The sequence below is a fragment of the Eurosta solidaginis genome, chromosome 3, assembly GCF_040869045.1.
Source record: "Eurosta solidaginis isolate ZX-2024a chromosome 3, ASM4086904v1, whole genome shotgun sequence".
Classification (NCBI taxonomy): Eukaryota; Metazoa; Arthropoda; class Insecta; order Diptera; family Tephritidae; genus Eurosta; species Eurosta solidaginis.
In genome coordinates this window covers 142,902,669-142,917,056 of record NC_090321.1, presented here as the reverse complement: position 1 = coordinate 142,917,056, position 14,388 = coordinate 142,902,669, and positions in this window count along the sequence as shown.

Here is a 14,388-nt window from a genome sequence, read left to right as displayed (position 1 = left end):
ATTCACGAGCTCTAATGTATGCCGATGATGTAAAAATTTACTATACATGCTTGCCTTCGGATTTAACTCGCTCAAATCTACTTCAGGTTGATTTGGACTCATTTCAACGTTGGTGTACAACAAATGCATTAGTTCTAAACTGTTCCAAATGTAAGTTCATGACATTTCATCGCGTGAAGCCTGTCCTGTCGTCTTATGCACTTTATGGCACTCTTATGGAGCGTATATCTTCGATTAACGATTTAGGGGTTCTGTTTGACTCGAAACTGAGCTTCAATTCACATATTTCAGCTATTACTAATAAAGCAATGGGTACTCTTGGTTTTGTTAAACGCTGGGCTAAGGAGTTCAAGGATCCGTATCTGACCAAAGTCCTCTACACTTCGCTGGTACGCCCAATACTTGAGTATTGCTCGTGTGTTTGGTGTCCATTATATATTACTCATATAAAGCGTATTGAGTCTGTGCAGAAACAATTTTTAATTTTTGCTCTACGGGCCTTTAACACCAAAATGTAGAGCCTGATCAAACGTCACACCCAAGATTTTGGGGTGTAGGACAGTCGGTAGCGTAGTGCCATCGACGTGGATGTTCAAAATGGTCGACATTTGGGACGTCCATGTTGTAAATAAGGTCGCGGAGGATTTAGTCGGTGATAACGCCAGGTTTCGCGAGGCGAAAAAACTGGAGAGATTCTTCTGCTGCAAAGCTCATCGATCTTTGAGCCTGGGCCTGTGGCCATTATTGTGCAGTCATCGACGCAGGAAACGATAGTAACTCCTTCTGGTGGCGAAGGTAGCTTAGATATGTAGAAATTAAAAAAAGGTAGGGATAGGAGTGGTGTCCTGCGGCACCCCTGTTTAATTCTTGTTTTTGATGTTTCATTTCTAAATTGCACCGATGCCTGCCGACCACCCAGATAATTTACGGTTCACCTTTTAAGACATGGGGGAAGGGTAGACCCTTCCAGGTCCTGCAGTAACGTGCCATGGTTGACCGTATCAAAAGCTTTTGATAGGTCTAGTACAACGAGTACTGTTCTATGGTGGGGGTTTTGATTTAAACGGCAATTTATCTGGGTGCTGATGGCATTTAGCGCGGTGGTGGTGCTATGGAGTTTTATGAAGCCATGTTGATGACAGGCTAGCTGCAAATTTGCTTTGAAGTAGGGGAGCAAAATGGCTTCAAGCGTCTTGGCTACTGGCGATAGGAGATATATCGTGCAATATGACTCTCCTATGTGAGCTGGTTTCCCAGGTCTTAGTAGCGGGACCACCTTGGCCATTTTCCATTTTTCGGGTATGACAAAGGTGGAAAGAGACAGGTTGGAGACATGTGCTAAATATTTGAAACCCCCTTTACCTAGGCTTTTAACCATCGGCATGGCTATACCGTCTGGGCCCACTGCTTTGGATGGTTTAGCATGACCGATGGCATCTTCAACCTCTTTGGCGGTGATGGTAATTGGTGACGCGCTGAATTCATGTTTATGTGCGTGTCTGTTGGCCCTCCGACTATCTTTGTCGAGCGTAGAATGCATTATATATTGTCGGAAGAAAGCGTTTCCGCATTTTTTCGCAACCGACAGCACTTTATCGCCAAAGGCAATGGAAACTTTGTCATTGTACCTAGACGGATTCGGTGGACCAAAGTTTACCTACACCATCAGAGAGGTTACAACCTCTTAGGTGCTCCTCCTATTTCGCCCGTTTGTGTTCATCCACAAGCAATCTGATGCGTTGGTTTATATCCCTTATTTGGGGGTCTCCGGGATCGAGCTGTTTTATAAGGTCACGCTCTCTCACTAAACTTGCGGCCTCAGCCGGAAAGTGGGGCCGAATTTCGGAAATTCTACCCGCGGGAACGAAACGAGCCGAGGCGGATTCAATGACTTTGTGGAAAGCAAGCTCCCCTTGGCGGGCATCAGTCGGGATAGGGAGGGCAGCAAAGCGGTTTTCTGTAAAGGATTTGTATTCTCCCACTTTCCTTTTTTAAAGTTAATGAAACTGCGTTTTTCTGTCGGGGAACGCTCGAGCGAAATAAGTATAGGCAGGTGGTCGGATGCCAATGGCTGCCAGTTGACGCAGTTTACGAGTTCTGCGCTCACGAGTGAAATATCCGGCGAACTGTGACAGCTTCCTGCCATACGTGTGGGGGCGTCTCCGTTTATTGTGCAGAACGTCGTTTCTTCTATTTGATACGCCAACATCTCACCCCTACTGTCCGCCTGCAGGTATGAATGCCATAGATCGTGATGGGCATTGAAATCGCCTAAGACAATGCGATTGTTGCCAGTGAGTAAGGCGCTGATATTAGGGCGGTATCCACTGGGGCAACAGGTGGCAGGAGCATCGTCTGACCGGACAGATAAGCCTTGACGTTCTAAGACACTGTCCCTGCGGTCGATGTCGGGATCACATATATGATATTGCACAAAGTGGTGTATGATAAACGCGAGGCCGCTTCCAGGGGAGCGCTAAGGCGCAGACTACGGGACGTGCTAGGGCGTGAACAGCAAGGAGCCACAAAAGATTTATAGAAGTTACGTGTACGTCTGGTTTTGGGATCTAGCCCAGAACAACCTGTCCGATGCAACCATCCCTTACACGAGACACACTGACAAGAGTATGACCGTCCTAAAAAGATTCTTTTCTTGCAGATGCAGCAAAACCATTCCTCAGGACCGGGGTCAGGAGACGGACCCGGATTGGGTTCGATACCTTCCCGGAGCAAGAGAATATGGAGCAGTCCCGCTGCAAGGAGCTGCCGGGAGGATGCAAATTTGTGGGAGGGACGCAACAAATTAAATGAGGTTACACTGAAATGGCAGTCCTTGGTGGGCAGGGGCTCTGTGCAGCTTGTCGATGGAGGATGCTCTGCTGGGTAGTGACAGGGAGGATCACGACGGCACGGTGATGGAGGCAGGGGAGTCTGAGCAAGCTCATGCTGAGATTGCTTCAGATGAACCTGCACATATGTAAGTCAGCCTCGGCTGCCCTCATCAGTCGCCTTTCTAAAGGCGACGTCGACGTGGTCCTTATCCGAAAACTCTGGGTGAATAACTCACGGATTTGTGGATTGGGGGCCACTGGGTTTAAGCTCATCTGAGCTGCAGATGAAGGTAAAGTTAGAGCCTGTATTTTGGTAAAGTCCGAGCTAAACATCTTTCCTTTACCTAACAATAGCAATGGCTACGTTATTTTTATTTAAGTTTTCAGTATTTATTTCTTTATATATGAATATATATTGTGTATATAATCGACTCCCGCAAGGGTATTATAGCAAAATGTGCACTTAAGTCTAAAAAGCGAAAGCGTTTATGGGTGGGTCAAAAAATGGCGTATTCTTGGGGAAAATTTCTTCTTAGACCAGTAATGAAGTAATGTTAGAATTTTTCGTTGACCAACTCATTGCGAGACGTAACCCACGTAATACAAACTGGGAACTACATAATGGGCTGTTAGCAAGAGAACTACCAGCACTGCCCTCACAAAGTCCCTCATCAACGGAGGAGCTGGAGGGTCTGGTTGAAACCTTCTCAATGGCACTCTCAAATGCCCTATAATAGGTTTGCCCAACGCCTAAACCACGTGGTAAGCGTAAACCTCACTGGTGGTCCCATGATTCGTAAATCGTGTAGAAAACAATTCAACAAAGCCAAATGCCTCGACAATGGGCCACAATGGCTAGAATACAAGGGAAAACTAAGGACCTACAAAAAAGTTCTGAGACAAGCGAAGAGAACTTCGTATAGAAATTTCTGCACTGGAGTCGAAAGTGTCTCCGACACATCAAGGCTACGGTGCGTGATTTCAGAGACGCAAACAGCTATTAACTTTCTGTGGAGACCAAATGGTACCTGGACCAGCGCAGAAGGGGAAATCTTTGAGCTGCTCTTGGCCACACACTACCAGGGAAACATGCCCAACGCCTGAAGTACCGGCAGCAAACCAAGCTGTAAATATACCCATCACTGAGGAAAGGTTTAGGAGGGCAGTTAAAAGTTTTAAACCTTTTAAGGTTCCTGGACCAGACCGGATTGTCCCCGCTCAACTTACCTACTATTGGGAGTTATCAGCCAACTGGCTGCGGTACATATATACCGCTTGCATGGCTCTAAACTATATTCCGTGTGCATGAAGGAGCGCCACGGTCATATTCATTCCTAAGACAGGCAAAGTCTCTCACTACGAACCAAAGGCCTACAGACCTATCAGTCTTTCGTCGTTCGTACTCAATACCCTAGAGAGGATAATTAGCGATTTTCTCACTACCAATATTGATAGGAACCTCATTCCTGGCTATCAACACGCGTACACCAAATTGAAATCTGCGGAACCTGCGCTACACAGCCTAGTCTCTACTATCGAAACATTCTTGTTCGAAAATGATTATTGTCTTGTGGCCTTCCTAGATATTGAAGGGGGCATTCAACAATATAAGTCCAGACGCCGTCAAAAATGCTTTAACGAGTCTGGCTGTAAATATACCCCTAGTGGGACTGATCGATCAACTGCTCAAGGGAAGTACTTTCTTCACGGGGAAAGGTTGATATAACACGCTTTGTTACAAGGGGGTACACCCCAGGGTGGTGTCCTTTCTACTATGGAACCTAACGGTAAACTCGCTATTAAGGGATACTAGTAGGGGAGAGGAAAAATTGTAGCATATGCTGATGATCTAGCGATTCCTTACAGAGGCAGGTTCCCTCAAACCTTATGCGACTTGATGCAGGTAGCATTGCGAGAACGTTCCCTATGGGCCTGCCGATGTGGACTCAGGGTCAACTCCGACAAAGTTGAGCTTGTCTTATATACCAAACGAGACAAAATACCATCGTTAAACCTACCAGAACTAAATGGGGTGTGCTCAAGCCTGGCAGATAAAGCCCAATTTCTAGGCGTAGGTTTGGACAAAAAACTAAACTGGAAGGACAACGTCATTCAGCGACAAAAGAAAACTTACATTGCATTATATACGTGTAAAACAGCCATTGGAAAAAACCCCCAACATATGCAGACGGATTTATACCGCGATTATCCAAACTTATACTGCTGTATGGGATAGTCGTGTGGTGGCCAGCCTTGAGTAAGGCGCCAAATCTAACTTGTTAGGTCAAGTCCACAGATCTAGCATGAGCAGCATAAGCGGTGCTCTAAGAACAACGCCTAGCGAAGCTCTTCAGGTCATTCTTGACATCCGTAATAAACAAATACAGTTTTCTACCTCCCAGCACGGATCGCTGTGCGATCACAACAGTTGCGGAAGCCAACTTTAAGATAAACATTCTCAGTAGCCATGAACGGGCGGAGTCGGAGAGGTGCTTTGCTATTGACAGCAGCATTTCCATATTCACGGACGGCTCCAAGATAAACGGTAGAGTTAGAGGTGGAGTATACTCAAGGGACCTTGACCTTCAGCTCTCCTTCAGACTACCCGACCATTGCAGTGTATTCCAAGCAGAAGTTTCAGCCATCATGGAAGCAAAGAAATCTGTTTTTTTAGCGACAGCCAGGCTGCCATAAAATCTCTTGGCTCATATTCGTTCAATTCTGAACTAGCACTAAACTGTCGCCGATCTCTTCAAAAGATGGCCCAACAGCACCGTGTACTCCTCACATCGGTCCCTGGACATAGGGACATCGAGGGAAACTGCATTGCAGATGAACTCGCAAGGCTGGGTACAACCAGGCAGATTATTCCTGATCAAAAACGCTTAGGTATGCCCCTGGCCACATGCACGCTAATGGTAAAATAACACAACCACCGTCAAGCCGACGAATATCGAAGGAAACCTTGCCAAAATGGGATCCTAAAAGATTCCGTCACGTGTACAACCTAAGTAGGGATACAATTTCCATACTTGTGGGGTACTAACTGGTCATTGCCTTATAGGTAGGCTTGCAGAAAGGTTAGGAGCGCTTTATCGTCGATTCTGCAGGAGTTGTAAACAGGATGAGAAGGAGGAAACGGCGGTTCACTTCATCTGCAATTCCCCGGCACTAAGCGGAGCACGACAGCGCTTTCTGGGTGCTCCAATTCTAGGTAGTCTGAGCCAGGTTGTGGAGTATGACGTCAAGGACCTGGCAGCTTTTTTCAGGTCCTCAAAATGGTTCGAAGAGGAAAGGTGTATCTTCGTGGTGTCACAACGGGCCTAATATCACTTCCCTAAGTGTGACCTCGGGCAGCCACCTCAACCTAACCTAACCTAGGAGCGGTCGTATAAGCTGGTGGCGCCATGGGGCGCGAACTGCAGCGGGTACTTGTCCGATGCAACCATGCCTTGCACGTGGCACACTGACAAGAGTGTGACCGTCCTAAAAAGATTATTTTTGGGCATACGCAGCAAAACCATTTCTCAGGACCGGGGTCAGGTGTAGGCCCGGATTGGCTTCGATACCTTACCGGGGAAGGAGAGTATGGCGCAGTCACGCTGCAAGGATCTGCTGGGAGGATGACAATTTATGAGAGGGATGCAACAAATTAAATGGGGTTACACTGAAATAACAGCCCTCGGTCAGCAAAAATCCCGAGTCGCTCCGGTATATAGAACCGGCTGCCTTGGGAAGCGTTCAATTTCCTGTATAACCAACCACATAGTGCTTTTACCTAAAGAAGTTCGTTCAATCTACTTTGCCAACTAAGGTATACTCACAGCACTTACACCACCCCCTCCAGGTTTTTGAGCGAATATAGACATACCCTGCAGCCCCTTTTCAGCGGACGATCTAGCCAGAAGGGGCTCTAAAGTTAAATATATTATACAGGCTAATTCCAAAAGGGCTTACGAGCCGACTTGCATGCAGTGTCGATTTTCTGATCAGGTGGACTGTTTCTAAGAATTCAGGTGGGTCCTCTAACACGTCACTTACTGACGGGGATACATGGAGAGCGTATGCGACTCGCCAAAATTTACTGTTGCCAATTTCCAGATATACACAGTAAATTTAAATAGCCAAACAAAATAAAACATTAAAAATTGTTTACGTTTGTAAATAAAAAATGTCATATTTTCTTATAGTTCTATTACAAGTTTCTCATAGAATCTATTACACTATGTCAACAATTTCGATACAATAGCGAACGGATGTCGCAATACAGGTAACAGCAACGTAAATTTATTCTTTAAGATTGCCGATTCGATAACGGAACTTCGAGGCCTGGTCTGGAACTATTCCCCAAAAAGTGTTAAATTTTTAAAACCGAAGTAATATATTTGGGTTATAAAGTAACGAAAGAGGGCATCTTCGCTGCGAATGAGAAGATGGAAGCTATAAAGGATTGGCCAAGACCACAGAACCTGCATGAACTAAGAAGTTTGCTTGGGCTGTACATGAGCGTACAAGGAAAAATAAAGCTTCTGAATGTAGAAAGAGCAAGAAGTGACTGCGCTACACAGCCTAGTCTCTACTATCGAAACATCCTTGTTCGAAAAGGATTATTGTTTTGTGGCCTTCCTAGACATTGAAGGAGCATTCAACAATATAAATCCAGACACCGTGAACAATGCTTTAACGAGTCTGGATGTAAATAGACCTCTAGTGGGACTGATCGATCAACTGCTCAAGGGAAGGAAAGTATTTTCTTCACTGGGAAAGGTTGATATAACACGCTTTATCGCAAGGGGCACACGCCATGGTGTTCTTTCTCCTCTACTATGGTGTGACGGACTTTTCCTCACGCCGTGGTATGCTCAGTCCGTCCAGGATCCATGTGGGAAGACAGAAGAATCCCTATCGTCTCCTTTTAAAGAGAAAGATCCTGTTTGTTGTTTAAACGTTATAAACTCTTTATTGAAGTCAACTGCAAAACTGCCCTTAAAGCTACGGTGACGGAGGTGGGAAGCCACCGTCGGTTCTACGCCGATGGGGTTGGGAAAACCCCCACCGGGACTACGCTTAAACTAAAATCTCAACCTATTCGTAAAGAAAGCGGAGGTGGAGAGCCACCACTTCCTCCCAGTCGGTGGAGTTGGTAAAACCCCCACTGAGTATAAAACTTAAAGATATCCTGCTCTTCCTGAAGGTTGCGGAGGTGGAAAACCACCACAATCCCTCTAACGATGGGGTTGGAAAAACCCCCAAAGTTACTAAAATAAAGAACGCGTGAGATGGAAAAATCCCAGGAGTCCTATTCACCGCTAAACAAGGCGTTAGCAGGCTACTATACCTAGCTGGCTACTACTCAAATTCGCGAAATTTGTCGCCCTTTTATACTTGTCCACGCGCAGGTGGACAGTTGTCTTGCAACAATAAATCTTACTTATTATATGTATTTACATAAGGTATCCTACGTTTAACGGTATTATTCTACCCATATATTCAATTATTTACTTGCATATATGTATTTATTTCTAAATTACATATGTAGTAATTTCCCATGGACTGCCCCCTAGCATGCGAGTTCATTAGTACGCGTCTCCAGCTAGTTAGCATTGTTAACTTTCGATTTCCCTCTGCTGCCAGCTTATTGTCTTGTTGTTGTCAACGAGTTTGTTGCCCTTCGTAAGTAACTTGCAAGTGTAATGTGTATAGCTGCCTAGTACCCATGCTGTGTTGTTGGTATGCCGAGGTGACGTCTTTCTAGTAAATTGCCTTTTTTCCCTCTTTGTGCGATGTCCGCCTTGACGGCTCGCTTCAATGCCTGTTGTGCTTGGTTGCAATTTCTTTGTATACGTATGTTTGTCAATTTTTGGTACTCTTGCAGTGGGAGCTTATGTGCGTTGCTTACTGCGTTGCTGTATTCCCATCGTTGTTTAGAATTCCAGCAGGTTCGTTGATCTCAATGCAAAGCCAAAGTTTTTTTCGCTTGATTTTTATGCAAAATATAATATCCAACCAAAATATTTGCCGTATGCGGCCAGAGACAATTATTTAAGCTAAATAATTAGATGTTTTCATGAATGTTTATATGTATATTAGGGTGATTCAACATGGAATATTTTATATGTATGGAAATTAAATTTTGTTAATTCATTTTGTTAAATCAAATATATGATATGTGTGTGTACGTATAGAAATTCAATATATATATATATATATATATATATATCCATTAGTGTTTTAAGAAATGACATTTTATATGAATTCGAAAACGATTCATAAATATTGAGATAAGATGGGCAAATATATAGGTTCGAATGTGTGGTCCCCAAAGCCGGTGGATTTGGGTCGTCACACTCTCCCCTCACCTGCCGCAAGCAGAGTTACTGTCACCAGGCCTGTCCTGGTGATCCTCACCCGATAAGTACGACCATCTACATTCCGGTGGAAGTAGCGTGTGCCAATTTCTACTGCTTATGTGTTTCAACGTGTGTATGTTTTGTGGCGCCTGATAATTGTCCGCTGAAGGGGTCTTGCGCCTGATGTTCGACTCGATGTTGCTTTAATCTATGGGATAATTTCTCGCGATCTGGGCCTTATCCTGAAATGAAATGTTATACAAAATTCGGTCATTAGGTTATAGCATTGGCTGGCTATAATGTTGGCGTAATTCATCGCCGTCTGGATCCCGTTATCCAGGGTTGGGGCTTGCACTAGTGCTGTGTGCCACCCACTCCGATTGCCGTCTACCATCTGTTGATTATTGCTTATGTCTGCGCGTTTGGTTCTGGAACCATTTGCCTCTGAATTGAAGAGTGCTAGTGAACCACATATCGCTACCGCGCTGTAATCCGCCTGGTCTTCTTCGAAGAGGAAAGGTGTATTTTCGTGGTGTCACAACGGGCCTAATATCACTTCCCTAAGTGTGACCTCGGGCAGCCACCTCAACCTAACCTAACCTAGGAGGGGTCGTATGAGCTGGTGGCGCCATGGGGCGCGAACTGCAGCGGGTACTTGTTGTAGCTTGCTGAGCAGCACGGCTGCTGGAAGGTAGTGGGGGGGGGGGGCGCCAAGGCGCAGACTATAACAGCCCTCGGTCAGCAAAAATCCCGAGTCGCTCCGGTATATAGAACCGGCTGCCTTGGGAAGCATTCAATTTCCTGTATAACCAACCACATAGTGCTTTTGCCTAAAGAAGTTCGTTCAATCTACTTTGCCAACTAAGGTATACTCACAGCACTTACAACACACCCTCCAGGTTTTTGAGCGAATATAGACATACCCTGCAGCCCCTTTACAGCGGACGATCTAGCCAGAAGGGCCTCTAAAGTTAAATATATTATACAGGCTAATTCCAAAACGGCTTACGAGCCGACTTGCATGCAGTGTTGATTTTCTGATCAGGTGGACTGTTTCTAAGAATTCAGGTGGGTCCTCTAACACGTCACTTACTGACGGGGATACATGGAGAGCGTATGCGACTCGCCACAATTTACTGTTGCCAATTTCCAGATATACAAAGTAAATTTAAATAGCCAAACAAAATAAAATATTAAAAATTGTTTACGTTTGTAAATAAAAAATGTCATAATTTCTTATAGTTCTATTACAAGTTTCTCATAGAATCTATTACACTATGTCAACAATTTCGATACAATAGCGAACGGATGTCGCAATACAGGTAACAGCAACGTAAATTTATTCTTTAAGATTGACGTTTAGATAACGGAACTTCGAGGCTTAGTCTGGAACTATTCCCCAAAAATTGTTAAATTTTTAAAACCGAAGTAAGATATTTGGGTTATAAAGTAACGAAAGAGGGCATCTTCGCTGCGAATGAGAAGATGGAAGCTATAAAGGATTGGGCAAGACCACAGAACCTGCATGAACTAAGAAGTTTGCTTGGGCTGTACATGAACGCACAAGGAAAAATAAAGCTTCTGAATGTAGAAAGAGCAAGAAGTGACTGCGCTACACAGCCTAGTCTCTACTATCGAAACATCCTTGTTCGAAAAGGGTTATTGTCTTGTGGTCTTCCTAGACATTGAAGGAGCATTCAACAATATAAATCCAGACGCCGTGAACAACGCTTTAACGAGTCTGGATGTAAATATACCCCTAGTGGGACTGATCGATCAACTGCTCAAGGGAAGGAAAGTATTTTCTTCACTGGGAAAGGTTGATATAACACGCTTTATCGCAAGGGGCACACGCCATGGTGTTCTTTCTCCTCTACTATGGTGTGACGGACTTTTCCTCACGCCGTGGTATGCTCAGTCCGTCCAGGATCCATGTGGGAAGACAGAAGATTCCCTATCGTCTCCTTTTAAAGAGAAAGATCCTGTTTGTTGTTTAAACGTTATAAACTCTTTATTGAAGTCAACTGCAAAACTGCCCTTAAAGCTACGGTGACGGAGGTGGGAAGCCACCGTCGGTTCTACGCCGATGGGGTTGGGAAAACCCCCACCGGGACTACGCTTAAACTAAAATCTCAACCTATTCGTAAAGAAAACGGAGGTGGAGAGCCACCACTTCCTCCCAGTCGGTGGAGTTGGTAAAACCCCCACTGAGTATAAAACTTAAAGATACCCTGCTCTTCCTGAAGGTTGCGGAGGTGGAAAAATCACCACAATCCCTCTAACGATGGGGTTGGAAAAACCCCCAAAGTTACTAAAATAAAGAACTCGTGAGATGGAAAAATCCCAGGAGTTCTATTCACCGCTAAACAAGGCGTTAGCAGGCTATTATACTTAGCTGGCTACTACTCAAATTCGCGAAATTTGTCGCCCTTTTATACTTGTCCACGCACAGGTGGACAGTTATCTTGCAACAATAAATCTTACTTATTTCCATAAGGTATCCTACGTTTAACGGTATTATTCTACCCATATATTCAATTATTTACTTGCATATATGTATTTATTTCTATATTACATATGTAGTAATTTCCCATGGACTGCCCCCTAGCATGCGAGTTCATTGGTACGCATCTCCAGCTAGTTAGCATCCCTGCAAAAATCGTTGGATCATGTGGTCCACTGGAGTACTTACCATTATACTCCACTGTAATGCAGCAATGGACCAACTCATGTTTCTACACGAACACATTCTAAGCCGATCATTGCTCGTTTTTAACGATTGTAAACACTATACGATGTTTATCGGACTGTGGGTACTCCATGGATTACTCTAATGTAATGCGGAGCTGGAGTATATGGTCCAGTCCTAGGATATCGCAATGTTAATTGGACCATATTTTTTGTATGAATTGTGGTTAATTTTGGAGTACTCGGTTATTCCATAGCGAGTACTCCATACATGCATGCATGGAGTACTCGCGATTTTTGCAGGGATTGTTAACTTTCGATTTCCCTCTGCTGCCAGCTTATTGTCTTGTTGTTGTCAACGAGTTTGTTGCCCTTCGTAAGTAACTTGCAAGTGTAATGTGTATAGCTGCCTAGTACCCATGCTGTGTTGTTGGTATGCCGAGGTGACGTCTTTCTAGTAAATTGCCTTTTTTTTTCTCTTTGTGCGATGTCCGCCTTGACGGCTCGCTTCAATGCCTGTTGTGCTTGGTTGCAATTTCTTTGTATACGTATGTTTGTCCATTTTTGGTGCTCTTGCAGTGGGAGCTTATGTGTGTTGCTTACTGCGTTGCTGTATTCCCATCGTTGTTTAGAATTCCAGCAGGTTCGTTGATCTCAATGCAAAGCCAAAGTTTTTTTCGTTTGATTTCTATGCAAAATATAATATCCAACCAAAATATTTGCCGTATGCGGGCAGAGACAATTATTTAAGCTACATAATTAGATGTTTTCATGAATGTTTATATGTATATTAGGGTGATTCAACATGGAATATTTTATATGTATGGAAATTCAATTTTGTTAATTCAAATATATAGGGGTATTTACGTTTTACATGATATGTATGTGTACGTATAGAAATTCAATATATATATATATATATATATATACATTAGTGTTTTAAGAAATGACATTTTATATGAATTCGAAAACGATTCATAAATATTCAGATAAGATGGGCAAATATATAGGTTCGAATGTATACGTATGTTTGTCCATTTTTGGTGCTCTTGCAGTGGGAGCTTATGTGTGTTGCTTACTGCGTTGCTGTATTCCCATCGTTGTTTAGAATTCCAGCAGGTTCGTTGATCTCAATGCAAAGCCAAAGTTTTTTTCGTTTGATTTCTATGCAAAATATAATATCCAACCAAAATATTTGCCGTATGCGGGCTGAGACAATTATTTAAGCGACATAATTAGATGTTTTCATGAATGTTTATATGTATATTAGGGTGATTCAACATGGAATATTTTATATGTATGGAAATTCAATTTTGTTAATTCAAATATATAGGGGTATTTACGTTTTACATGATATGTATGTGTACGTATAGAAATTCAATATATATATATATATATATATACATTAGTGTTTTAAGAAATGACATTTTATATGAATTCGAAAACGATTCATAAATATTCAGATAAGATGGGCAAATATATAGGTTCGAATGTGTGGTCCCCAAAGCCGGTGGATTTGGCTCGTCACACTCTCCCCTCACCTGCCGCAAGCAGAGTTACTGTCACCAGGCCTGTCCTGGTGATCCTCACCCGATAAGTACGACCATCTACATTCCGGTGGAAGTAGCGTGTGCCAATTTCTACTGCTTATGTGTTTCAACGTGTGTATGTTTTGTGGCGCCTGATAATTGTCCGCTGAAGGGGTCTTGCGCCTGATGTTCGACTCGATGTTGCTTTAATCTATGGGATAAATTCTCGCGATCTGGGCCTTTTCCTGAAATGAAATGTTATACAAAATTCGGTCATTAGGTTATAGCATTGGCTGGCTATGTTGTTGGCGTAATTCATCGCCGTCTGGATCCCGTTATCCAGGGTTGGGGCTTGCACTAGTGCTGTGTGCCATCCAATCCGATTGCCGTCTACCATATGTTGATTATTGCTTATGTCTGCGCGTTTGGTTCTGGAACCTTTTGCCTCTGAATTGAAGAGTGCTAGTGAACCACATATCGCTACCGCGCTGTAATCCGCCTGGTCTTCTTCCATGACCTGGACTGCTTGCGATGTTGACGCGCGTGGCGTTGTTCTTACTACGGTCAGTTGCTCTGTGTGTTCCTCGGTGGATATCTCGGCGAAATGTTGGTTCGGGGTTCTACTACACGAAGCCGATGATGGTGCGTGTTGTGTTGTTGCTATCGTCGTCGGTCGTCTCGTTTGTTCCCCTGTGGGATCTTCGGTGAAGCCCACATTCGGGGCTTGGTGGGACGCTTTTGACTTATCACGCTCGCGGGGTAGACGTATTAGTCTTTCTGTTTCCGGTCTTGCTTCTTCTTCGACCGTCGCCTGATGGTATGCTTTTAGCTCGCTTGTATGTGCCGTCCTTCTTTTGCAGTTACCCACCTTGACTAGTTCGACGATTACGGCAGATACGAAGTTCGTTACACGATGAGGCCCACTGTATCTTGGTGCTAACTTTGCTGCGAAGTTGTCCACTGCTTTGGACAGCTGATGCTCTTTTGCTA